Source organism: Bos javanicus, chromosome 6 (assembly GCF_032452875.1).
Source record: "Bos javanicus breed banteng chromosome 6, ARS-OSU_banteng_1.0, whole genome shotgun sequence".
NCBI lineage: Eukaryota > Metazoa > Chordata > Mammalia > Artiodactyla > Bovidae > Bos > Bos javanicus.
In genome coordinates, this window is record NC_083873.1 from 23,001,935 (window position 1) to 23,026,769 (window position 24,835).

General features: G+C 39.7%; 1 long non-coding RNA gene, 1 other non-coding gene and 1 pseudogene across 2 annotated transcripts in view; all 3 read right to left on the bottom strand.

The window, feature by feature from the left end:
* Positions 1 to 20,841, bottom strand: part of LOC133249316 (uncharacterized) — a 39,752-nt gene extending 18,911 nt beyond the window's left edge. Inside the window, exon 1 of the long non-coding RNA XR_009736908.1 lies at positions 20,637 to 20,841. This is a non-coding gene — a long non-coding RNA (uncharacterized LOC133249316). The remainder of the gene's footprint in view (positions 1 to 20,636) is intronic.
* Positions 1,161 to 1,984, bottom strand: LOC133250070 (ubiquitin-like-conjugating enzyme ATG10; annotated as a pseudogene).
* Positions 19,195 to 19,266, bottom strand: TRNAC-ACA (transfer RNA cysteine (anticodon ACA)). The gene has a single exon. It is a non-coding gene; the product is annotated as a tRNA-Cys (tRNA).
* Positions 20,842 to 24,835: the final 3,994 nt, after the last annotated feature.

Sequence of the window (24,835 nt, forward strand, 5' to 3'; positions counted from 1 at the left end):
CAATGGGATACGTGTGCTTTTTCAATTTTGGTTTCCTTAAGATATATCCTAGGAGTAGGATTGCTGGGTCATATGGTGGTTTTTTTCCTAGTTTTTTAAGAAATCACCATACTGTCTTTCATAGTGGCTGTATCAATTTACATTCCCACCAACAGTGCAAGAGTGTTTCCTTTTCTCCATACCCTCTCCAGCATTTATTGTTTGTAGACTTTTTGATGATGGCCATTCTGACCTGCGTGAGGTAATATCTCGTTGTAGTTTTGATTTGCATTTCTCTAATAATGAGCGATGTTGGGCATCTTTTAATATGTTTGTTAGCTATCCATATGTCTTCTTTGGAGAAATGTCTGTTTAGGTCTTTTCCCCACTTTTTGATTGGGTTGTTTGTTTTTCTGGTATTGAGTTGTATGAGCAGCAGCTTGTATATTCTGGAAATTAATACTTTGTCAGTTGTTTCATTTGCTATTGTTTTCTCCATTTTGAGGGTTGTCTTTCCCCTTTGCCTATAGTTTCCTTTGCTGTGCAAAGATTTTAAGTTTAATCAGGTCCCACTTGTTTACTTTTGTTTTTATTTCCATTACTCTAGGAGGTGGGTCATAGAGGATTTTGCTTTGATTTATGTCATTGAGTGTTCTGCCTATGTTTTCCTCTGTTTTATAGTTTCTGGTCTTACATTTAGGTCTTTAATCCATTTTGAGTTTACCTTTGTGTATGGTGTTAGGAAGTGTTCTAATTTCATTCTTTTACATGTAGCTGTCCAGTTTTCCCAGCACCATTTGTTGAAGAGGCTGTCTTTGCCCCATTGTATATTCTTGCCTCCTTTGTCAAAAATAAGGTGCCCATAGGTGCATGAGTTTATTTCTGAGCTTTCTATCTTTTTCCATTGGTTTATATTTCTGTTTTTGTGCCAGTACCATACTGTCTTGATGACTGTAGCTTTGCAGTATAATCTGAAGTCAGGAATGTTGATTCCTCCAGCTCCATTCTTCTTTCTCAAGACTGCTTTGGTTTCGGGGTCTTTTGGGTTTCCATATGATCCAACCAGCCCATTCTAAAGGAAATCAGTCCTTGGTGTTCACTGGAAGGACTGATGCTAAAGCTGAAACTCCAATACTTTGGCCACCTCTTGTGAAGAGTTGATTCATTGGAAAAAACTCTGATGCTGGGAGGGGTTGGGGGCAGGAGGAGAAGGGGATGACAGAGGATGAGATGGCTGGATGGCATCACTGACTCGATGGACATGAGTTTGAGTGAACTCCAGGAGTTGGTGATGAACAGGGAGGCCTGGCGTGCTGCGATTCATGGGGTCACAAAGAGTCAGACACAACTGAAAGGCTGAACTGAACTGATGAATTGTGAAATTTTTTGTTCTAATTCTGTGAAAAATGTCATTGGTAATTTGATAGGGATCATACTGAATCTGTAGATTGCATCTGGTCCAAGTATCAGATACTCCTATTGAGTAATAGTGTCCCATGGTCCCTGCAGCAGCCGCATCTTATAGCACTCATGAACTCCTTCCCAGATGTCCTTCAGAGCTAAAGGTCTTCCATCTAAAAAGCTTGCCCTGAAGCAAAGCACAGGCACTTGGCAGCTGCAGGAATATACGACATGATATTCATATTTAATCACTTTGGCTGCTGTGGTGGTCTCGGTTACATCAAAATCATCCGGGGGCAGAGCGGGGTGGCGGGGGGTGGGAATCTAAAGCCTCCTCCACAGGAAGAAATGTCTGTACATGGACAGATGTTCCTTGATGTGACATTGCAGTTCCATTTTTAACTTGAAAATGTGTTTTGCATATATAGTCATTAGAACAGTCCTTTGAAGCTCTCCATTCCCAATCATCACCTATCTTTTGTGAAGGTTTAATGAATTCTGCACCATAATGCTGAAATGTTTTTTCTCCAAAGAACTCATCTTCTTCCATACTAAATGAGAACCTGCCACCCAGCTCAGTTGATGGCAAATCTTATAAATGCTTATAGACCATATTTCTGTTCTTTGGCCTATCATTTATAATTGTTGTAATGGAAAAGTCATACCTGTTAAGTAATAATTTGTTCATATAACAGCCACTGAGGTCCACATAGTATTCTCGATATAATTGCAGACTTTCTTGGTTCTTTTAAAGAATATTTGTTTATTTACTTGGCATGCCAGGCCTTAGTGACAGCGTGCTGGGTCCTTCAGCTGTGGAATATGGGATCTAGTTCCCTGACCAGGGGTTGAACCCAGGACCCTTACAGTGGAAACAGGGAGTCTTAGCTACTGGACCAACAGGAAGTCTCCCAGACTTTCTGATAGAACATAAGTTGTCAAGACAGGTTAGGGGCAGCTTTTCCTAAAACAAAGCACCAATAGTTATTATAAAAATGGCAATAAAAAAAGCCCGGGTGAATTTAAGCAAAAATCTCCTCAATTGTCTTCAACTGCAAATCCCAACATAAAACTTTGAAACAAACTGGCCAGGAAACTTGTCCTTGGAAAGTGTATTTCCCCTCCTTGAATGCTGGTAGAAAAAAGAGCTCTTAAGTTAGGTGGTAGTTGTTCTAACTTGGGTAGAATATGCCATGAGAATTCCACTTTGACCTTCCTTGAGGCTGTCATTTTAAATTGCTGTCTTTGTTACACACCTCTTCCCATTTCTAAATTTAAGCTTAAATTCTGTGCTAAGAAACTGCCACTTTTATCACATGATAAAAAATTTGTCTTTAAATCTTAAAAAAGGAGTTTGAAGACACTGAGTACTGTGAACATGGACATGCACTTCAAAATCTAGATTTCTTTGGGTTTCTGTCCCCATGGAGGATCCAGTTCCTCTGTCTACCCTTACCCTTTTGCCCTATTTTGTAGGTTTTTGCTTTAAACAAGACTCATTGTAGCTTGTTGTTGATTGAAACCAGAGAAGAGATTATTGTTATGAAATTAAAAAGCCTAAACCTGCTGAATAAACACCCTTAAGGAAAACTTAGAGCAGGTCCATGTATTTATGGTAACCATTATATTTTATGACTTCAATGAACACTGCCTGTAGAGAAATATGCTTAAATTCAACTTTAGCTATCTCTAATAATATTACTATCAAAAAAGCTCCCATGTACTATGCCATGCAGTTTCCCAGGTGGCTTAATGGTAAAGAATACACCTGCCAATGCAGGAGATTCAGGGTCAATCCTTGGGTCAGGAACATACCCTAGAGTAGAAATGGCAACCTGTTCCAATATTCATGCCTGGAAAATTTCATGGGCAGAGGTTCCTGGTGGGGCTACAGACCATGGGGTCACAAAGAGTCAGACACAACTGAGCTCTCACGCATGCACTATGCCATGTATCAGCAAACTATGTGTAAACTAAATTTTTTCCATGGATTACCTTCTACTAATGCTCACCATAAACTGTGCAACAACTCTGTGTTTCTTTTTACAGGAAAGAAGACTATCTTGATTGGGGACACACAGCTTTTCCATGTCCTAGGGAGCATTCAAAGACCATTGATCCAGTTCCAGAACTTGAACACGCCCTCTTGTCTTACTGACATTGAATATTCATCAGTTTATTTGTTTACTTAATTTTAAGTGGGAAACATTTACCTTTTTGAAATAACAACAACAAAATGTATACATATCCTGAATAGCTAACTTCTTTCTAGATTTTCTTCTGATTCAAATTATCTTCTCTCTGTCTCTCTCAGGCATGCAGCCCTACTCTCTATCTCCCTCTTTTTTTTTTTTTTCTTGAGCTTCTGCTGGTACCCCCAAACAAGCTCAGCAGTTATTTATTGAGCATTTATATGTGTGAGATACAATTAATACTTTGGGAAGAGCAGCTTGACCATTTAAGCTCTTAGATCATGCAGATCATCTGGGGGAAACCACATGCACAGGTAATAAAGAGTGAGGAATACGTGGTGTGTAAGTAACCATGTGGCATTATGGAAGTAGATAGAAAGGCTCTGCTCATGAGGGATGAGCAGGGGGCATGGCAGCAGCCTGGAAGCTAGTGTTTAGTAGAGAGAAAGCAAGTAGAGGCTGGCCAGAAATGGAAGGGTTGGGGCAATTCTAAGTAGAGCAGGCACAGAGACCCAGACCCGAGAAAGAGCCTGTTCATAGAAAAAGAGGTTGCTCCTTAGGGCCTGGGCTGTCATTCAGGCTGTGGTTTGGGCTGGAGCTGGAAAGGATTAGAGAAACTATACAAAACTGGGAAGATCCCCCTGAGAAGGAAATAGCAACCCACTCCAGTATTCTTGCCTGAAGAATTCCATGAACAGAGGAACGTGGTAGACTACAGTTCATTGGTCACAGAGAGTCTCACTGGATTTAATGACTAAAAAACAACAACCACCACCTTAGGGCCAGGCCTAGTGTTCTGGCTGGAGCTGGAGAAGATCAGAGAAATTGTACAAGTTCTGCTAAGGAGCCAAGAACTATGGACGGAGGCTCGTGACATTGTACAGAAGGCAGTAATCAAGACCATCTCTAAGAAAAAGAAATGCAAAAAGGCAAAATGGTTGTCTGAGGCGGCCTTACAAATAGCTGAGAAAAGAAGAGAAGCTAAAGGCAAGAAGAAAAAGAAAGATATACAGATCTGAATGCAGAGTTCCAAAGATCTCAGTTTCAGTGATCAATGCAAAGAAATAGAGGAAAACAATAAAATGGGAAAGACTAGAGATCTCTTCAAGAAAGTTAGAGATACCAAGGGAACATTTCATACAAAAATGGGCTCGATAAAGGACAGAAATGGTATGGACCTAACAGAAGCAGAAGATATTAAGAAGAGATGGCAAGAATACACAGAAGAACTGTACAAAAAAGATCTTCATGACCCAGATAGCCATGATGGTGTGATCACTCACTGAGAGCTAGACATCCTGGAGTCTGAAGTCAGGTAGTGGAGGTGATAGAATTCCAGCTGAGCTCTTTTAAGTTCTAAAAGATGACGCTGTGAAAGTGCTGCACCTAATATGCCAGCAAATTTGGAAAACTCAGCAGTGGTCACAGGAATGGAAAAGTCAGTTTTCATTCCAACCCCAAAGAAAGGCAATGCCAAAGGATGTTCAAACTACTGCACAATTGTATTCATTTCACACGCTAGCAAAGTAATGCTCAAAATTCTCCAAGCAAGGCTTCAACAGTATATGAACCCAGAACTTCCAGATGTTCAAGCTGGATTTAGAAAAGGCAGAGGAAACTCAAAATGGATTAACGATCTAAACGTAAGACCAGAAACTATAAAACTCCTAGAGGATAACATAGGCAAAACACTCTCTGACATACATCACAGCAGGATCCTCTATGACCCATCTCCCAGAATATTGGAAATAAAAGCAAAAATAAACAAATGGGACATAATTAAACTTAAAAGCTTCTGCACAACAAAGGAAACTATTAGAAAGGTGAAAAGGCAGCCTTCAGAATGGGAGAAAATAATAGCAAATGAAGCAACTGACAAACAACTAATCTCAAAAATATACAAGCAACTCCTACAGCTCAACTCCAGAAAAATAAATGACCCAATCAAAAAATGGGCCAAAGAACTAAATAGACATTTCTCCAGAGAAGACATACAGATGGCTAACAAACACATGAAAAGATGCTCAACATCACTCATTATCAGAGAAATGCAAATCAAAACCACTATGAGGTACCATTTCACACCAGTCAGAAAGCCTGCAATCCAAAAGTCTACAAGCAATAAATGCTGGAGAGGGTGTGGAGAAAAGGGAACCTTCTTACACTGTTGGTGGGAATGCAAACTAGTACAGCCACTATGGAGAACAGTGTGGAGATTCCTTAAAAAACTGAAAATAGAACTGCCTTATGATCCAGCAATCCCACTGCTGGGCATACACACTGAGGAAACCAGAATTGAAAGAGACACGTGTACCCCAATGTTCATCGCAGCACTGTTTGTAATAGCCAGGACATGGAAGCAACCTAGATGTCCATCAGCAGATGAATGGATAAGAAAGCAGTGGTACATATACAAAATGGAGTATTACTCAGCCATTAAAAAGAATACATTTGAATCAGTTCTAATGAGGTGGATGAAACTGGAGCCTATTTTACAGAGTGAAGTAAGCCAGAAAGAAAAGCACCAATACAGTATACTAATGCGTATATATGGAATTTAGAAAGATGCTAACAATAACCCTGTGTACGAGACAGCAAAAGAGACACTGATGTATAGAACAGTCTTTTGGACTCTGTTGCAGAGGGAGAGGGTGGGAAGATTTGGGAGAATGGCATTGAAACATGTATAATATCATGTATGAAACAAGTTGCCAGTCCAGGTTCGATGCACGATACTGGATGCTTGGGGCTGGTGCACTGGGACTACCCAGAGGGATGGTATGGGCAGGGAGGAGGGAGGAGGGTTCAGGATGGGGAACACATGTATACCTGTGGTGGATTCATTTTGATATTTGGCAAAACTAATACAATTTGTAAAGTTTAAAATAAAATAAAATAAAAAAAAATAAAGATAAAGTCACACACACACACACACACACACACACAAAACAAAAAAACAAAACAACAACAGCAACAAAAAAGAAAAGGCAGAGGAACCAGAGATCAAATTGCCAACATCCGTTGGATCGTGGAAAAAGCAAGAGAGTTCCAGAAAACCATCTACTTCTGCTCTACTGACTATGCCAAAGCCTTTGACTATGTGGATCACAATAAACTGTGGAGAATTCTTATAGATATGGGAATACCAGACCACCTTACCTGCCTCCTGAGAAATCCATATGCAGGTCAAAAAGCAATAGTTAGAACCAGATGGAACAACAGACTGGTTCCAAATAGGAAAAGGAGTACGTCAAGGCTCTATATTGTCACTCTGCTTATTTAACTTGTGTGGAGAGTACATCATGAGAAATGCTGGGCTGGAAGAAGCACAAGCTGGAATCAAGATTGATGGGAGAAACATCAGTAACCTCAGATATGCAGATGACGCCACCCTTATGGCAGAAAGTGAAGAGGAACTGAAAAGCCTCTTGATTAAAGTGAAAGAAGAGAGTGAAAAAGCTGGTGTAAAACTCAGCTTTCAAAAAGCTAAGATCATGGTATCTGGTCCCATCACTTCACTGCAAGTAGATGGGAAACGATGGAAACAGTGACGGACTTTATTTTCTTGGCTCCAAAATCACTGCAGATGGTGACTGCAGCCATGAAATCAAAATATGCTTGCTCCTTGGAAGAAAAGTTATGACCAACCTAGACAGCATATTGAAAAGCAGAGACATGACTTTGCCAACAAAGATCCGTCTAGTCAGAGCTATGGTTTTTCCAGTGGTCATGTATGGATGTGAGAGTTGGACCATAAAGGAAGCTGAGCGCTGAAGAATTGCTGCTTTTGAACTGTGGTGTTGGAGAAGACTTTTAAGAGTCCTTTGGACTGCAAGGAGATACAATCAGTCAATTCTAAAGGAAATCAGTCCTGAATATTCATTGGAAGGACACATGCTGAAGCTGAAGTTCCAGTACTTTGACCACCTAATGGAAAGAACTGACCTCTTGGAAAAGACCCTGATGCTGGGAAAGATTGAAGGCAGGAGGAGGAGGGGACGACAGAGGATGAGATGGTTGGATGGCATCATTGACTCCATGGACATGAGTTTGAGCAAGCTCCAGGAGTTGGTAATGGACAGGGAAGCCTGGCGTGCTACAGTCCATGGGGTTGCGAAGATTTGCACATGACTGAGTGAACGAACTGAACTGAACTGAAGGAGCCAAGACCACCTTGATCTCTAAGAAGGCTTCTCTTGCTATTAGACAGTCCTTGTGGCTGCAATTCATAAACTCATTTACATCCCTGGATTTCCTCACCCTCCTCAAGATTAGAATGGTCCAGGCTAATGCACCATCCTCCACCAAAAGCCTTTAATTCTGCTTCTCGTTTGCTCTACTCTACAGTTAAAGGCTCTACCGCCTTTGCTTGCTCCACTCTGAACCTGTGCTTCCCTTGGTTATCACCTTAATCACAGGAGTACAAATGAGAACACCTGGCCCTGAGAACCCTGAATGCCATCAGTAGCGGTTCTTCAGTGTCACTGCCAGTGTTCAGGTTGTGAAATCTTGGCACTGCCCTGCACATGTTCAGTGCCTGATACTAGCCCCTAGGTCATCACTCCAAATATACATTTTATAAACTCTGGAAACAGCATGAAATGCAGGCTGTCAAAGAAATCACTGAAAAGATCAAGCTGGATTATGTTGCTTAATTTTCAGGATGCCTGGTGGTTATTCAAATGAGTACAGTTTCTTTTTTCTTTTTTCCGTGATATTTATTTTTTAGCAGATGGGATCCACTTGTTTCAATATGATTTCTATTTTTCAAGGGCATACTGTTTTCTCCTGGATCGATCTGTACGTAGGAAAAAATTATCATTCAAGACATAAGCAGTTTTTGCCAATGGGTAGGAATGAGTCAGTTGACCAATGAGGGGAGAATAAAAATCTGTGCTATTTTGATGTTAATTGCTGGTGGTGCTCCTTCTTTGAAACACTGATGATAATTTTTCAATATGCAATCCATTTGACCCCAGAGCGCCCTGGGAATTCTGCCAGACTTTTGTTCCACCACCACTTATCTCTGTTTTAAAGTAAGTATTTGTACAGCACGGTCATCGTCATTAATCTCTTTAGGAGTTTGTGCTGGGAAGCAAGAACTTTTTGTTATTCCCATTTTACAGATAAAGAAAGTGAGAGACAAAAGGGAAATGACTTGTTATGAATATTTTAGTAAGTTATTAGGCCTTAAAATTTCCAATTTGTTATTAAGCTTATTGAGTTTTCCTATTGACTGAGTTGTGCTGTCTCTTTCTAAATCAGTATACCAGATTCTAAGAGGGGCAGTCTAGTTAGAGTTTGGGTTCAATATTTCTGCCATACATCACCCAATCCCAGTAAAGTCTCTACTTGCATGCTTTGTTTTCTTAGGTTTTTGTCTTTTTGAGATTATATTCTAAAGGCTAGAAAAGAAGAGAATGTCCCTGACTTTCATTTTCTTACCTTAAGTAAAGAAGAAGCAGTCTTCTTCTTCTCCTTTTGTAAATTAAAAAAAGAGGCTCCATATGTAAGGGCTATTTACTCCAGAAGAAAAAAATACATAGCTCCCAATGCTCATAGCTAAACAATTCTGGTGTTGCAAGGAAGGTAAGAAACAAAAATAACTATGTATCAATATAATATTAACAGTGGCTTAAATTTATTGAATGCTTACTACATTTCAGGAACTTTACATTATTTCATTTAATCCTTACATTAGTCCACTAAGAAAGGCTGTATGATTACACTCATCATATATATGAGAAAACCAAGGCTTAGGAAGCTGAGCAATTTGCTTGGAGACATAACCAAAAAGAGACACCAGGTCTCAAAATTCTATGGTCTGTCACTAATGAGTCCTTCTTCTCTGTGCTTCCTTTACAAAATCGTTTACCTGTTCATGGGCCTTTGTTCTTCCCAGTAAATTTTAGACTCAATTTGTCAAGTTTTACAAATAGCCTGCTGGAATTTTATTTTGAATGCAACATCTTTAAAGATTAATTGAGGGAAATAAGATATCTTAATAACAACTTGTTTCAACCAAGACCAATGGAATGTTTCTCCATTTACTCAGATGCTCTTTTATATTGCTTCATAAAGATATTTGCTTTTTCTTCATCAAAGCTGTCTACCTTTATTAGGTTAATTTCTTCTTATTTTATAATCTCTGTCTCTATTTAAATGTTTTGTTATTTCTGGTGTAAAGAGAATTATTTTCTAAGCTGATCTTGTACCAAAACCTTTTTTGTCAGCCTTAACTATGTCTAGTAGTTTCTGGACTTTTGTTTGCTTGTCTTTACAAATGATCATATCATCAGCAACTAATTCCAGCTTTATCTCTTCTTTTCCAATTCTAATACTTCTTTTTACTTATTCTCCAGACCAGTGTTGAACAGTGGAGGGGACAGTGAGCATTCTTTTTTCCTCCTCTGAAAGGAAATAAATCTCAGGGAGATATTTGCATAATGTTTGGGGACAGGAATAATCAAGGATGAAATCTTAGCTTTATATTTTTGTTTTCTTTTTAGATCATAGAAAAATTCTGACCAATTAAGTTATATGTGATTTTTCTCCTTTTGGAGATGTAATGACTCCACTGAGTGTATGCTGCTGCTGCTGCTAAGTCGCTTCAGTCGTGCCCGACTCTGTGCGACCCCACAGATGGCAGCCCACCAGGCTCCCCCGTCCCTGGGATTCTCCAGGCAAGAACACTGGAGCGGGTTGCCATTTCCTTCTCCAATGCATAGAGGTGAAAAGTGAAAGAGAAGTCGCTCAGTCGTGTCCGACTCTCAGCGACCCCATGGACTGCAGCCTACCAGGCTCCTCCATCCATGGGATTTTCCAGGCATAGATATGGATAAATATACTTATATGTAATATACAGTAATATTATAAATTATGTGTGCATGGTCAGTCACTTCAGTCATGTCCAACTCTGCAACTCCATGGACTGTAGCCCACCAGACTCCTCTGTCCAAGGGATTTTTCAGGAAAGAATACTGGAGTGGGGTGCCACGACCTCCTCCAGGGGATTTTCCTGACCCGACCCAGGGATCAAACCTGCATCTCTGTCTCCTGTATCGGCAAGTGAATTCTTTATCACTAGTGCCACCTGGGAAGCCACAATATATGTTATATATTATACTATATAGTTTACAAGGTATTATTAATATATATAAGTATCTAATATATAGAACATAGGATTATATTTGGATTTACTCTTCCTTCCTCAGGTGTATAATGGTCCTTCTGGTGGTGTCTGTCTTCTGTATTGCTTCCATGGTTCAGATTTGTCTGAAATATCACTTCTTTACTTTAAACCTTTTAATATTCTTTTCCTTTAACATTTTGTATTACAGATAACATGTTACTGTTTCTTATTTTATAATCTGTGTTTCTAATTTAATTTGCAAGTTTAACTTGTGTATTTATCATTTTTTATCCCTACACTTCATTGAACAGGTGAATTTTTCTTGGTTGAAGTTGAAAGTTATATATTCTGTTTATTCTTTGAGTGGGTTTTCCTAAGATTAAAGGTCAATGCACTATTCATTTTTTCCCTTGTTCTGTTTCCATGCTCAGGTTTTTCTTAGTTTTTTTTTTATGTTGGTATCATTTAGACTTTTTTTTTTTTGGCTATGCTGTGCTGCTTGTGGGATCTTATCTCCCTGACCAGGGATCTAACTCAGGCCCCTAGCAGTGAAGGCACCAAGGCTTAACCATTGTACCACCACGGAATTCTCCATTTAGACATTGATTTTCTGGTTCTTATGAATATTTCTTCTTTTTGGCTGTGGTTTGGTATTTCTTTCAATTTATGTGTAATTGGTCTTCTGCCTCTTGTTTGGTAATTGCTTATTTATATTATACCTCAAAAAGGTCTTAATTTCCTTATTCACACTTGTTTCTCATTTTTTTTTTTTTGTTTCTCATTTCTTATGAAAGTATTTTTACATTGCTTTCTCTTTTTTACATGAGTACTTTCTTCGAGAACATTTTAAAAGTGTTTTTTTTTGTGTGTGTGTGTGTGTAGTAAATCTTCTGAGTTCTATGTCTGAACATATCTTTACTTCACTCTCATTTTGAAATTAATATTTTAGCAGAATATATCCTAAGTTCAAATATTAAGTTTTTTACAGTGTAAAAATGTTACTTCATTGTCTCCTTTCTTCCAATGTCCTGGACATGTGACAGCAATTTTTATTGTTCTCTTTATGGTTATCTGTTCTTTCTCTCTAGGGTATAGTTTATATAATTTTCCCTTTGTTTCTGATGTTCTTATAAATTATGATAATGTATTTAGATGTGGATTTTTAAAAATTGTTGATTCTGTTTTGACACTATTTTATATGTTGAACAATAATAGAAGATGTGACTGGCTGCATAAACATAATGCCAAACATATTAACCTGCATGAATGATTTTTCATTATTTGCTTAAAACCACCTGAGAAACAATGATTATATATATTGAACAATGATACTTATCCATTTGTTGATCCTTATTATGTTAGACTCTATACAAAGAGTTTTATGGGGTTTTTTTTCTTAATTTTTTATTTTGAAGTATAGTTCATTTACAATGCGGTGTCAATTTCTGCAGTACAGCAAAGTATTCAGTTGCATATTCTTTTTCATATTCTGTTCTATCATGGTTTATCACAGGGTATTGAATAAAGTTCCCTGTACTATATGGGAGGATCTTGTTAACATATTCTATACATAATAGTTACATACATGGTTTTATAACCATGACAACAACTTCATGAAATAGCTGCTAATGTAATTTCCTTCTTTATAAAATGAGGAATTGGAAGTTTAGAACACTTGTATAACTTGTCCAAGATAACTTAGCTAAGAAATAGTGAATCTAAGGCAGGATTTAGTTCCAGGTTGTTTAACTCAAGAGCTTTCTTAAAACACCGTGTTACTCTGTACTTTTATCTATACAGACATTATGAGAAAATTTCCTACTTAACTGATTAGTACTCTCAATATATAGCCTTCCTTTCAGTTCAATTCAGTTCAGTCATTCAGTCGTGTCTGACTCCTTGTGACCCCATGAATCACAGCACGCCAGGCCTCCCTGTCCTTCACCAACTCCTGGAGTTCACTCAAACTCATGTCCATCAAGTCAGTGGTGCCATCCAGCCATCTCATCCTCTGTCGTCCCCTTCTCCTCCTGCCCCCAATCCCTCCCAGCATCAGGGTCTTTTCCAATGAGTCAACTCTTCGCATGAGATGGCCAAAGTACTGGAGTTTCAGCTTTAGCATCAGTCCTTCCAATGAACACCCAGGACTGATCTCCTTTAGGATGGACTGGTTGGATCTCCTTGCAGTCCGAGGGACTCTCAAGAATCTTCTCCAACACCAGTTTCAAAAGCATCAATTCTTTGGTGCTCAGTTTTCTTCACAGTCCAACTCTCACATCCGTACCTGACCACTGGAAAAACCATACTCTTGACTAGACAGTCAAGTGGGCCTTAGAAAGCATCACTATGAACAAAGCTAGTGGAGGTGATGAAATTCCAGTTGAGCTATTTCAAATCCTGAAAGATGATGCTTTGAAAGTGCTGCACTCAATATGCCAGCAAATCTGGAAAACTCAGCAGTGGCCACAGGACTGGAAAAGGTCAGTTTTCATTCCAATCCCAAACAAAGGCAATGCCAAAGAATGCTCAAACTACTGCACGATTGCACTCATCTCACATGCTAGTAAAGTAATACTCAACATTCTCCAAGCCAGGCTTCAGCAATACATGAACCGTGAACTTCCAGATGTTCAAGCTGGTTTTAGAAAAGGGAGAGGAACCAGAGATCAAATTGCCAACATCCGCTGGATCATGGAAAAAGCAAGAGAGTTCCAGAAAAACATCTATTTCTGCTTTATTGACTATGTCAAAGCCTTTGACTGTGTGGATCACAATAAACTGTGGAAAATTCTTCAAGAGATGGGAATACCAGACCACCTGACCTGCCTCTTGAGAAACCTATATGCAGGTCAGGAAGCAACAGTTAGAGCTGGACATGGAACAACAGACCGATTTCAAATAGGAAAAGGAGTACGTCAAGGCTGTATATTGTCACCCTGCTTATTTAACTTCTATGCACAGTACATCATGAGAAATGCTGGGCTGGAAGAAGCACAAGCTGCAATCAAGATTGCCAGGAGAAATATCAATAACCTCAGATATGCAGATGACACCACCCTTATGCCAGAAAGTGAAGAGGAACTAAAGAGCCTCTTGATGAAAGTGAAAGAGAAGAGTGAGAAAGTTGGCTTAAAGCTCAACATTCAGAAAACGAAGATCATGGCATCTGGTCCCATCACTTCATGGGAAATAGATGGGGAAACAGTGGAAACAGTGTCAGACTTTATTTTTCTGGGCTCCAAAATCACTGCAGATGGTGAGTGCAGCCATGAAATTAAAAGACACTTACTCCTTGGAAGGAAAGTTATGACCAACCTAGATAGCATATTGAAAACCAGAGATATTACTTTGCCAACAAAGGTCCGTCTAGTCAAGGCTATGGTTTTTCCAGTGGTCATGTATGGATGTGAGAGTTGGACTGTGAAGAAAGCTGAGCGCCGAAGAATTGATGCTTTTGAACTGTGGTGTTGGAGAAAACTCTTGAGAGTCCCTTGGACTGCAAGGAGATCCAACCAGTCCATCCTAAAGGAGATCAGTCCTGGGTGTTCATTGGAAGGACTGATGCTGAAGCTGAAACTCCAATACTTTGGCCCCCTCATGTGAAGAGTTCCATAGGAACCTGGAATGTCAGGGCCATGAATCAAGGCAAATTGGACGTGGTCAAACAGGAGATGGCAAGAGTGAACGTCAACATTCTAGGAATCAGCGAACTAAAATGGACTGGAATGGGTGAATTTAACTCAGATGACCTTTATATCTATTATTGTGGATAGGAATCCCTTAGAAGAAACGGAGTAGCCATCATGGTCAACAAGAGTCCAAAATGCAGTACTTGGATGGAATCTCAAAAATGACAGAATGATCTCTGTTTGTTTCCAAGGCAAACCATTCAGTACCATGGTAATCCAAGTCTATGCCCCAACCAGTAACGCTGAAGAAGCTGAAGTTGAACGGTTATATGAAGACCTACAAGACATTTTAGAACTAACACCCAAAAAAGACGTCCTTTTCATTATAGGGGACTGGAATGTAAAAGTAGGAAGTCAAGAAACAGCTGGAGTAACAGGCAAATTTGGCCTTGGAATATGGAATGAAGCAGGGCAAAGACTAATAGAGTTTTACCAAGAGAACATACTGGTCATTGCAAACACCTTCTTCCAACAACACAAGAGAAGACTCTACACATGGACATCACCAGATGGTCAACACCGAAATCAGATTGATTATATTCTTTGCAGCCAAAGATGGAGAAGCTCTATACAGTCAGCAAAAACAAGACCGGGAGCTGACTGTGGCTCAGATCATGAACTCCTTTTGCCAAATTCAGACTTAAATTGAAGAAAGTAGGGAAAACCACTAGACCATTCAGGTATGACCTAAATCAAATCCCTTATGATTATACAGTGGAAGTGAGAAATAGATTAAGGGACTAGATCTGATAGACAGAATGCCTGATGAACTATGGACGGAGGTTCATGACATTGTACAGGAGACAGGGATCAAGACCATCCCCATGGAAAAGAAATGCAAAAAAGCAAAATGGTTGTCTGAGGAAGCCTTACAAATATAGCCTTTAGTTTCAAAATTTACTTTTTTTAATAAAGAATTTTATTTACTTGCGACTTTCAAAAACTTGCCTAATTACTTGTATTTATATGTGTGTAAGTAGAGAGAAGGCAAGGGGAGAGAGAGGAAGAGCTTAAATACAAATTGCTTTGAGATTAATTTAATAATTTGGCACAACAGTGATGTTAATTGCTGTGTGTTAGAGTCAGAATGGCTGTACAAAGGACATGGTTTAGAGGCAATATTTGCTCATTATTTTCCCTCTGCAAATTGCCATCTTGTAGTTACTACTGAAATAATCTCACTATTAGTACAATAAGTGTAAGAGCCACATTTGAAAGAAGAAAGATTGCTAACAGAGCTGTGGGCAGGGTTCTAAGCCTCTCTGTCTTTGTCAATAGAAGTTTGCACTTATCATCCATTTGTCCTGTTAACTGCTTTTGTAATATCGCTCCTCAATGTCTGATAACAGGCTAGAAAGGCAGCCTATAGTAGCAGAATCAAATGGGTAAGATGCTGGGGCAGAAGTGGGGAGAGTTCAAATGCTGATTCTAGAACAACTCGCTTCCTAGATAATTTTTTCTGAGGTTAAATTATACCCTCCAAATATTAATAATACATATGATTTGAGTTTCAAGTAAAAAAGTAGTGTTTCAGTTCTTTGATTAGCCATTCACTTTTTGCCATTTCTCTCTTGAATATCTTACACGTTCTGCATTGAACCTGAGAGAGTATTACTGCAGGGAAAAGGAATTTTGACCATAACAGGTAAAACTTATGGATGAGAGATCTGTTTCTTTGGTATCCTTTTAACTGTACATGTGTGAATCTCCCGTTGGTTTGGGACAGAACTCCATTTTATTTATAGTTGTTCACTTATAAAAAAAGAGGCTCTTGTGTCCTGAACTTAATACTGGCTTGATGGCATTCAATTGGTACTTGCTGTTGTGGCTGTAACTCTTACAGTTATGTACCTGTCATCATAATAATAACTGCTGGTTCTTGAGATGCATCAGGAATTTGGAGCACATTATTTATGGTTCTTTCAACAATCTGTGAGGCAGATATTATTACCCTCACTTTACAGATGAGCACACTGAAGGAAATATCCCAAGGGCACCCAGCTATAAACATCAGAGCTAGGATTCATATTGAGACCTACCTTAAATGCCTCTCGTTACCTCCCCCACAGTCTAATGCAACATCACCTGTCTTTCCTGTGCTGATTCATTGCCTTTATAGTCTTTATTCCTTGGTACCCTGTCGGTCAGCACCTTGGCTATGAGGAGTTTAAACACTGAAATCCAGTGCCAAAATCTGTGTTTTTATTTTCAGAGCACATTTAACAGTTCTCTAAATCAAACATTTCCTTGCTCAATAATTTTGAGTGAATTCAGACTTGCATCAGTTGACCATTGGGCTGGAGGTGGAAGGACAGGAATCATGTGCAAACATAGCACAAGACTATTCATTTACTTTTTGTATTTTCTAGATTCTCTTTCTTTAACATTTCTAATCGAATAAAATAATTATGTCTTTGACCCTATACAACCACCACATCTATAGATTTGATCCCGCGAGGAAGCTACCTTCGATCTGACTGAACCATTTGATGCATTTCCCCCATTACTACACAGTGCTTGTAATGAATAGTTCCCTGGGATCTCTATAGCTCAAAGACTAATTTATAGCTAAATCAGATAATATGGTTTGTATTTAGCACCATGGATCTCTGTCTATTCATACACTGTCGAACATGGTAGTCACTTGCCATAGCAGGCTGTTTTAAATCAGTTAAAATGAAATAAAATTAAAAACCAATTTCTCTGTCACACTAATTACATTTCAAGTGCTTTATAGTCCCATGTGGCTAGTGGCTACTGTACTGGACAATGAAGCTATAGAACAATTCCATCATTGCAGACATCTCTATTGGACAGTGCTAAATTTAAAAGAAGACAGAAATGAAGCCAAGTATAATTACTTCATAGAGTGTGCTAATCAGCATCACTGAGTTATAGAATATAATGGGTCATGATGCATTGCAATTCCCTCTGCTTTATTTGTCTTCCTAGATAGCTGTTGGGAAGAAGGAATTTGGTCTTGTGTGTATGGTATCCCTGTTAGGTAAGAGCAACTGACTCCCAGGGGTTCAGTAAATATATGTTCAATGCTCTGTGAATGAGATCATGAAAATAACTTGAATACAGGAGAATTCTTGGAGATTATAGAATAGAGTGACTATTTGGGGAGTATAAATAAAATAGTTATTTTTTCTACCTGAAATATGTCAGCCTTCGAAATGGAATAGTTGATCAAGGAGTGTTTCAATGTAGAAGAGATAACAATTGTCCAGATTTCAAAGTCTAATGCCACATGTCATCAGAAAAAAAAAAAGGCCAGAGTTTAATATATCATCAAGCCCAGTTGACTCTGATATGGATGGGGTGGCTGTAAAGTGATGGAAGAACATTTTGCTTCTTCCAGTTGAAGGAGACTCAAAAAGGAAAATAACTTTTTTTATTCAAAGTATTTTAATTTATTTCCTCTTCTAGAACTAAGTCAGGAATAAGTTTGGAGAAGTGATTGGAATGTCATTTACAGAAGCTTTTGTCATTTAGGTTATGTGAAAGCCATGATAAGGAATCTTTAAGCCTTTAAAAAATAGAGCAGTGTTTTAGACTACAGCAAAGTATGGTGCTGTTGTGTCTTTATTTTCATATACTGCATATTTAGTAAGTGTGTTACATGTAAATAAAGAGAATGAGTTACAATTGTGGTTGCAATAGCAGAACTAATGATTTTCTTGTTGTTGTTGGTTCAACTAGTGAGGTCTGGGGTATGGAGTCAGAAGATTCCATTTGGTGCCATAGAAGAGAGTTGAACCTGGGATTCAGCTGACATTTCTCTTGCCTCTGATTCACCAAGTGTCCTATGACAGGCAATGTTTCATATAATCACTTAGAAAAACAATCACTTCACACTGTAAGTGATACTTGTGTTCTATGGATTGTATTATTCTCAGTGGCTAAGTCATTTCAAGGTGTCTCAGCATACTTTTCTCTTTGCCAGGGGCTGGACCTGCTGATCTCTGTCTGTGGACATGCCCTGGGGTTGTTTTTCTGCTGACAATGGAGGATTTAATGCAACCACTCACATCTTTTCACCTGATCCTCATTTTACCTGGACAAATATTTTTGATTTAGTGACCTATAGCTATAGTACAGCTATAGTACAGAATGGGGACATCTGATCTCAATATGGGTTAGATTTGACTCCTTATTTTGATTTCCTTAACTGGATGCTGTCAACAACTGAGAAGAATAGGTAATCAAAGTCATGTTCTTTAGGCTTTGATTTTATAACTTTTCCTGTGAGTGTGGTCAAGGTGGGTATCCTGAGATGAGAACAAAGCAATATTATTTTGCTATGGTCCTGAAGTTAGATGTAGAGACTGAGACTGCATTGGCTCCAGGTTGCCTGAAATTCTGTTCCCTCAAAAGTAGTGCTAAAGAAGAAAGAGAGATGGAAAACTCAAGGAAATTAATCTGCCAATTCTTCTTTTAGAAATAGTTTCTGGTTATAGTTTTTTTTTTTTTTTAAATCTAAATATCTAAGTACCTCATCTTTTCCTCTAAATACTCTATAAAGTGAAATCACTCAGTCGTGTCCGACTCTTTGTGACCCCGTGGACTGTAGCCCACCACGCTCCTTTGGGATTTTCCAGGCAAGAGTACTGGAGTGGGTTGCCATTTCCTTCTCTAGAGGATCTTCCCAACCCAGGGATAGAATCCAGGTCTCCCACATTGTAAGCAAGACGCTTTACTGTCTGAGCCACCAGGGAAGTCCAAATATTTCTTTGAGCCCTTTTTGGGGGAGGGCAAGAATACTGGAGTGGGTTACCATTCCCTTCTCCAGGAGATCTTCCCTACCCAGGAGTTGAACCTGGGTCTCCCGCATTGTAGGCAGATGCTTTACCATCTGAGCCACCAGGGAAGTCAAATACTCTATAGTTTTGAGAAATTTCAGGGAAAAGTAAATCTTTTCATACCATTGGCACTGTTTACTGTCAAACTGATTGGAAGGAAGTACAGTGAGTCTCCTACATAAGAACCTTCAACTCTGAAAGATGCAAAGGTGTGTTCTATCAACATCAGGCATGAGTGAAATTGCAGCTTGTCCTCCAACTTCTGTTGCTGAAGATCCTTCAGCCCTGGGCTTGCCAGTTGGCACTAGTGGTGAAGAATCTGCCTGCCAGTGCAGGAGGAAAAAAGAGACATGGGTTCGATCCCTGGGTCAGGAAGATCCCCCTGGAGTAGGAAATGGCACCCACCCCAGTATTCTTGTCTAGAGAATCCCATGGACAGAGGAGCCTGGTGGGCTACAGTCCATGGGGTTGCAAAGAGTCGGACACAACTTCAGCTCTGCCATCTCTCAATTTCTCTCCCTCTTTCAGTAAGTAACTCTTCTTGCCTGTTCACTCAATGCCAGCCCCTGTGTGCCAAATGTTGTACTGCACTTTTCAAGGCTCTTACTGTAAGACTGAAATTTTTTTCTTCATTTTCTGTGTTTGTTTTTTATTTATAATTTGTGTGAAAAGTATTATAAGCCTATTACAGTAGTACATAGCCCGCTGTGTTAGTCGAGGCCCTGGTGGTGGTTGAGCCACTCAGTCGTGTCCAACTCTTGCAGCCCCATAGACTGCAGCCCGCCAGGCTCCTCTGTCCATGGGGTTCTCCAGGAAAGAATACTGGAATGGGGTGCCATTCCTTCTCCAGGGGCTCTTCCTGACCCAGGGATCCAACCCAGATCTCCTGCATTGCAGGCAGATTCTTTACCGACAGAGCTATGAGGGAAGCCCATTGAGTACCTGAGCTAACTTTATTGGAGTTAGGAACAAATTGGATTTATGAACCTGCTCATGGGACAGAACTCATTCATATGTAGGCACTTCATGTATACTTGACTACCCACATGATTAGATACATTAGAATAATGATAAAGTGCTTATTGTACAATTTTGCACTTATTCCTTTACATACGTTTTCTGTTTCTTTTCTATAACAAATAAGGTTTCTCCTTGCAACCTTACCTCACTTGCCAGTCATATTAAAAAAAGAGACTGCAAACCAATTTCAGCTCCTTGTAAGTCAGGAATAATAAAGAACTGGAACACAGCTTGTCCTGCCATCCCACACATAGTAGGAAATATTCAAAGTTAGCACTGTTGGGAACTTGTAAAATCAAAAGATATGTTTCCCTTTGTTTTAATAGAAAACAGATATTAAGCTAGGAGTTGGGGAAAATACATCAAGCTTCTGAGCTATAAAAAAATCTGAAGAATAACACTAGGTTATTGGACTCACTTTAAGCAAGCGCTGGCTGCTTTCCTGACTAGGTATGTCAGAGATGGGCAAGAGAACAGTTTCTCTCCTTCACTTCCTGGCAGCATATGATACACTCTGTCCTTATGGAGACTACATCATTAAGAGATCCAAGTGTGTCCTGAGGATGTTAGCTGAGATGGACTCTGGCAGGCAGCTCCAGAAAACTTAGCCAGGAAGTTCTGATTCAGAAGGGACAGTAATGTGTTTGTGACATGGTTGGAATACATCAGACTCCATCACAGCCATGGAGACCTGGGGAGAGGGATTGTATAAGACTTTATAGTCACACTCAGATAAGTGCCTTTTTAGAGCAGATAATTTGCTTGTCCTGACAGGTGTGAAGGGATACTTGGCACTCTCCAAAAAGCACTAATAACCCCATTTTAAACCAGAGGGCCACTGATGGACCACTTTTAATTTAGTTTTGTGATGAGTTTCCTCTAATATCTAAACCTATATGTTCTGACAGCAGGAGTGTTCAAGGTGTATGTGAAAAGAAGCCTGAGTATGACAGGTCAATGACAGCAGCCTTGAGGTATCAAATCAGCTGTGGCAGAGAGCACAGGCCTCTAAACCTCTAAGATTTATCCTATAGTCAACCTTGAGAGCTGCTGTAAGCCTCTGGGGGTGAAAGCAAATCACTTCTTCAATCACTAAAATGTTATCCAGGCATCTTGCTTAATTTGGTGTTCTCCATAGGGTGGTAAAACTGTTTTGAAAAAAAAAAAAAGCAAATAGACAAAACCAAAAGTGGTGCATCCCTTTGAAGGAATACTTGCAGAGCTGTGTCAACAGCTGAAAGGTTTCCTCCCTCAGTGCAGTTATGAGCGGTATGTGTGTCTGGGCATCCATGCACTCTGAACCCGTCTCTTTGGTCTTGACAATTGTCTATATACGCAGAAGAATGTTAAAATTTGTGGTACCTTTGGGTCTCATTTCCAATTGGTTCTAGAACCAGCCATATAAGTGAACCACTTTCCCTAATCCAGCCTTGAAAGAAGCTGCATTTCTCAACTCTGAAGCATCTACATTATGTTCAGACTCCAAGTGATTGGCTGCTGAGATGACCCTTCACCCTGATGATCTGGCTACCCAGTTATTCTCATCTGGGGGTGATTTTATCCTCCAAGGGGACATTGGGTAATGTTGAGAAGCAATTTTTGGTTATTAGAATTGGGGTGCTATGGGCATCTAGCCAGTAGAGGCCAGTCAGATCCTGCTGAATATCCTGACATGCACAGGACAGCCCTCATCACGTCACCTGGCTTAAAACGTCAATAGTACTGAAGAGGAGAAACCTGTGTTCCACTGTGAGATGATGGCAGACCATGTGGTCAGTTCCCCTTCCCAGATGACACATTTACGTGAAAACAAGAGTGTAAAGGCACCAGGGGGCTGCAGAGATTCAGCTGGCAGAAGTGAGCACTCAGAAAACCAGCTCCCCGGGAAGACTTTCTCCCTGAGCCTTGCCTCCTTGTCTGGAACGTTTCAACTCTGGGGGATGTGCTCAAAAAGAACCATACTCTCTCAGCAGGACTGATGGGCAATAGTGAGGGGCCATGCAGTATGCCTCCTTTCACTTCAAGACTCATTTATGCTGTTCTTTCTACTTGTATTAGCTACAAATCACTGCTTCTTTAATTTGTGTCAAACGTGTGGTAAGTGCTTTGCAGAGGTTAATTTATTTCACTCTTACAGAATGAATTGATGTTGTCATGAGCTCCATTTGCGTATATGTTTGAAAGTTGGTTTCAAACACAGGTCACATTGTTTGTAAATATTGAGCTACGACATGAAGTTGAGTCTAGTTTGACATCAAAACACATGCTTATAAGCAGACTCCCAAATTAGTGAGTCCCCTGCTAGGTATTATGGAGAATATTAAGGAAGACAAACACATCTGCTTAATGATATTCTGTCATCCTTGAATTGTTGATATTTAGGCATAAACACCATGGAAACAAGAATCAGGCTTTTATGTAGTCATCTGGACAAAATGTCAAGAAGAGAACCACTGTGCAAGAATTCCAGAACATAAGCTCTGTGAAAGTGGTTGATTGTTCTGTCTGGTTTTCCTCTGTATCATGAACACATGGAACAGTGCCTGGCACACAGGAGGTGCTAGGTTTACACCATTGAATCAATGAGTGATATTACCAAACATGTCCATAGTTTTCACAGGGTGACATTGTCCATCAAATCTTTGTGGCTTCAAACCACGGCAATTCCTCTCAGAATTAAACAAATTAAAGCCAGAATCCTATAGTAGCTTGTGAAATTCAAGGAAATATTGAAGCATAAGGCCACAGGAAGAATTCAGGGTAGTTCTAGGAGGCTCTTGGACTTTCATTCTAGTGCTGGAATCACATTCCAACTTTGTGTCTCTGTTCAAAAGTCTGAAGACATCCTAATGGCCTTCTGTTGAGTCAATAAGTTGTCTCTCTTATTATGACAAGGTGGTAATTTGGTCCAATAAATTGTAGCCAGGGATGGGGCAGGGTTATGCAGTGCAAACTCCATCTGTGGGAGAACAACATTTAGAGGAAATGTGGAAAGGTATGGCCAGAGTGGAAATGCGTGGCACCCCCTGAGATGTGTGGAAAGCTGACTTTGTTGCTCGGAGAGGGTGCCTCGGGCTCATTCAGTCTGAAATTAATATCTCCAAACTTAGCTTGTCCTCAGGACTGTAGCTTCATTAGATCTCGCAACTGACTGTCCATTTGGAATTTGGTTGAGAGAGAGCATTGTCCAAAGAAAGCACATTGTTACGTTGATTAGATAGTTATACTTGATAACTGGCAAACACCTTATTACTGGCAGATGAAGTTTGGTTTCAACTGATGTGCTCTCTTTCCAAATCAGATGCTCAAACTATTGGTTTCAGGCTTCTCTCTCAATTTAAACGTATCAGTTCAATTCAGTTTAGTCACTCAGTCGTGTGACCCAATTCACTCTTTGCGACCCCGTGAATTGCAGCACACCAGGTCTCCCTGTCCATCACCAACTCCCGGAGTTCACTCAAACTCACGTCCATCAAGTTGGTGATGCCATCCAGCCATCTCATCCTCTGTCATCCCCTTCTCCTCCTGCCCCCAATCTCTCCCAGCATCAGAGTCTTTTCCAATGAGTCAACTCTTCACATGAGGTGGCCAAAGTATTGGAGTTTCAGCTTTAGCATCATTCCTTCCAAAGAAATCCCAGGGCTGATCTCCTTCAGAATGGACTGGTTGGATCTCCTTGCAGTCCAAGGGACTCTCAAGAGTCTTCTCCAACACCACAGTTAAAAAGCATCAATTCTTTAGCGCTCAGCTTTCTTCACAGTCCAACTCTCACATCTATACATGACCACTGGAAAAACCATAGCCTTGACTAGACGGACCTTTGTTGGCAAAGTAATGTCTCTGCTCTTGAATATGCTATCTAGATTGGTCATAACTTTCCTTTAATTTCATGGCTGCAGTCACCATCTGCAGTGATTTTGGAGCCCAAAAAATAAAGTCTGACACTGTTTCCACTGTTTCCCCATCTATTCCCATGAAGTGATCAATGTATAAATTGGATCATATATGAGACAGATTCTTATTTTCCATAAGCAAAAGCCTATATCTTAAGTAGTCTGTAAGCAAGATTTCTCAGTACTGGTAAAGAGTTTGGTGCATGTACATTTAATATTGTTACTGAAGCTCTCCACAATAGATTCATGAGGAAAAATTATTGGACCATCCAAATTGGATTAAGAAGCAGGGGTCACTTACAGAAGTGACCAGAACCTGAAAAATATTGTAGAATAGGAAAACACATTTTCTTCTTTTTTGTTCATCATCTTAATTCATCATCTAAGAATGAGGTTTCAATTCACTTTCTGCTTTAACCAATGTTATAATCCTGGCATCATTAAGACAAGATTGCCTATAATGTATAGATGTTATGTGTACAACCGGACACAACTGATGTTCTTAATCTATACTGACTAGATTGTAAAACTCTATTTCTTAGTAGAAAAAGTCCCTAGAACCTGAACTCAGTAAGACCAGATTCTAGCATGTGGAGAAAATCTGTCATATGGACACCTTTCCTAATAATGAGGTGGGTTACTCTGCACAACAGTAAGGAAAGTGTATTCTACCATGTGTGTGCTAGTTGCCCAGTCCCGTCTGACTCTTTGCGAATCCATGGAC